This window comes from Galeopterus variegatus, unplaced genomic scaffold (genome assembly GCF_000696425.1).
Source record: "Galeopterus variegatus unplaced genomic scaffold, G_variegatus-3.0.2 Scaffold10628, whole genome shotgun sequence".
NCBI lineage: Eukaryota > Metazoa > Chordata > Mammalia > Dermoptera > Cynocephalidae > Galeopterus > Galeopterus variegatus.
The window spans coordinates 57614-60873 of record NW_007736739.1 but is presented as its reverse complement, the minus strand read 5'-3'; the positions used below and the strand labels follow the sequence as shown (position 1 = coordinate 60873).

Here is a 3260-nt window from a genome sequence, read left to right as displayed (position 1 = left end):
GGATCTCACATTGCAAGATGGTGGAAGCAGAGAGAGCAGAGCGAAAGCTTGGTTTTAAACTTCTGAAAATCCAATCTTCCTTTGCCACACAGCAATAAATACTGCAGGGTGCTCGGGCCCGCATCGACCGGGCGCTGCCTGGGTCCTCTGGGTGCTCAGCCGCCCTGGAGCATGGAGCCAGGGTGTGGAGCGCAGTGCACAGACGAGACCAGAGCCACCCTGTTAGGAGGGCTTGCCCTTGTGGGCCAGAAGCAGAGTCCTGGGCAGCTTTTCCTATGGAAGTTTCTCTCTACTGAGGGGCTGTGTACTCCTAGGGGTGGGGCAGTGGAGTGTTTGTCTCCAGGACCTGGAAGTGAAGCAGGTTTCTCCCCACCTCACTGTAGGACCGTGGCCAGGAACTTCTATTTCCTCCCCCATTACAACATCCCATGGTACGCCGTATGGAGGTACCAGAGTTGCTGTAACCTGTCAGCTCCAGGGAGAGGAGTATTTAGTTCTTTGCAATTTTTCCAGAATGAACAGTGAAAAGTCCGGCTTTGCATTACTGTGCCCTCTGTCACAGCCCATAAGTCAGAAATTTGGATCTACATAAAGAAGGAAGAGCATCAAAGAAGGAATAAATGAAAGTAAATAAAAACTTTAATTTTTCTTCTTTTTAGTTGATCTAACAGATAATGGTTTGTTCAAAGTAACACTAGCAACAATGTATTTGACGATGTATATGTATATGTCATGTATGTGTGTACTCACATGCTTGTGTGTGCTTAGAAGTGAAGTGAATGACAGCAATAATAAAAGGGACAAGAGTGAGGGATTAGGATCATTTTGTTACTACATGGTGCTCATACTACCTGTGAAGTAGGATATTGTTATTTGAAAGTGAACTTTGATTAGCTGTAAATGTGTATTGCAAACTCTAGGGCAACCACTAAACAAAGGTTAAAATATATATAACTGATATGCTAACACAGAAGAGAAAACGGAATCACAAAAGGCATAAAAAGAGTAGAAGACAAAATAGAATTAAAAAGACATGAACAACAAATAGAAAATAGTAACAAACATGGTAGGTATTAGTCCTACCACATCAATAATCACTTTGAACATCAATGGTCTAAATGTACCAATTGAAAGACAAAGATTGTCAGAGTAAATAAAAAAAAAAGACCCAACTATATGTTGCCTACAAAAAAACCTACTTTATATGTAAAGACACACATAGATTAAAAGTAAATAGATGGAGACATGGGGTCTTCCCACATGGCTGTGGTGGTGCTGCGGGGTGGCTGGTGCCACTGTCAGTGGTGATGCATCGGCAGTGGAGTCCAGTTTCTTACCAGCCGCTACCAACCCTATGGCTCGACCAATAAGATACACTGGCTAGGTGGAGAACTGCATCTGTCCAAATCATATTCTTCAGAAAACAGAAAATGCTTTCTGTTCGACTTGCTAGATAATATCAGACAAGAATTAGCCAAAATCCAAGAAATTAAAGTACAAAAAATTCTGAGATGAGGCCAAGAAGCTGGAAGAGTCAGATGTGCTCCAGGAAGCCAGAAGGAAATATAAAACCATTGAACTGGAAACTATGTGGACCAGCAAAGTGATGAGGAAGAAACTCGGGGAGCTAACAGGGATGGTGAGCAGAGTCTTGATGAAGTCAGAAATAACTACGTCAGCTGGAAAATGAAGGAAGGTATGGAGGAAGCTACCAAGACAGCCAAGCCATTGACCAAGACAGTATCCAGGGGTAGGGAGAAGCTGGGCAAGACCTTGGCCTTCAAAGCCATCTCCCAGGGGGCAGAGACCAGGAAGAAGGAAATCAACGATACTGCCACAGGCCCAAGAGACTCGGGAAAAGGACAGAGTTTGCTGGAGAGAAATTCCAGGAAGAGAATGTGTTTGAGACTAACGACCTGGGGGTCGTGCTGCATAAGGACTCCAAATAGTACCAGCAATGGAAGCACCTCAAGGAAAAAGCGTGGTCTTCAATCAGTTCTTCGAAATGAAGACGAAGCATGATGAAAGTGACAGCCTGCTCATCTGGGCATCCTGGGACCTGACAGACAAGGTTACTGATTTTCTGGGGGTCCTGTGTTCTAAGATGGAAATGTTGGAGGTGCTCACAGAGATCCTCCTGGTGGACCTGGCCTTTGACAAAGACTGGTTTCTGCAGCAGTGTGGGAACGACATCATCCCCAGTGTCCTGGAGGCCATGATTTCTGGAGAGCTTGACATTCTCAAAGACTGGTGCTGTGACCCTACAGCCAGCTGGCCCACCCAGTCCAGCAGGCCAACGCCCCGAGCCTCCAGTTCCACTCCCATATCCTTGACATCGACAACGTCAACCTGGCCATGGGCAAGATAATGGAGCAGGGGCCGGTGCTGATCATCAGCTTCCAGGCCCAGCTGGTGATGGTGGTGAAGAACCCCAAAGACAAGGTAGTTGAGGGCAATCTGGACAAGGTGCTGTGCATACTGTATGTGTGAGCACCCTGCTGAGACCAGGTCAAGCTCAAACCCTCCACAGCCTGGTGGCTTCTGGACATCTCCTCCTCCAGCACAGAGCAAATTCTCTGAGCATGGCAGCTGCCACCAGAGCCCCAGGTCTGGATCATGTGGCGGACATGCAGGGGCAGCATCTGTGGCAACTCTAGACCTCTGAAGACAAGACTGTGCACTCTGCCCTGAGCTCTTTCAGGGCAGCTGCAAAACCAGCTGGATGGGGAAGGGATCTCTGGCTATTGAGGGTCCTTGGTGGCTGGAGATGTTCCCAAATGCTGGACCATGCACCATCCCTCTGCCACTTGGGGGCTGTTCACCAGGGCAGGGACACACAGATTACACAGTACCAAGAAGCCCCCGGGACTAGGGACTCCTCCTAGGGGCAGGGTGGTGGTGCCTGGGCCTTGCTACTCAGAGACTCACTGACTGTGCTAAGCCAGGCCACCTTAGTTCCACTTTTTATTTTAACAGTGCTCTTATATACTGTACATAAGACTGAATTTTTAAAATAATAAAACACCAAAGTGCAGAAAAGAAAAAAGTAAATGGATGGAGAGATATACACCATTCTTGTTAGGGCGTTGAGGCCACACACCTCCTCCTGGGGCAGAGAACTAGCCATGACCCCACCCACATACGCCTATGTAATTTATTGAAAACATTCACCTGGACAGGAGAGAAGGATGGCGCCTGACCGAAGCCCCCGGGGAGTGGCCAAGGAAAGACATAGTTTAAAATTATTGGATAAAAGATAT

At 47.2% G+C, this 3260-nt stretch overlaps 1 pseudogene; it reads left to right on the top strand.

Moving 5' to 3' along the window:
- The first annotated feature begins 1260 nt into the window (after positions 1-1260).
- On the top strand, positions 1261-2580 carry LOC103610119 (annotated as a pseudogene).
- The last annotated feature ends 680 nt before the right edge of the window (positions 2581-3260 follow it).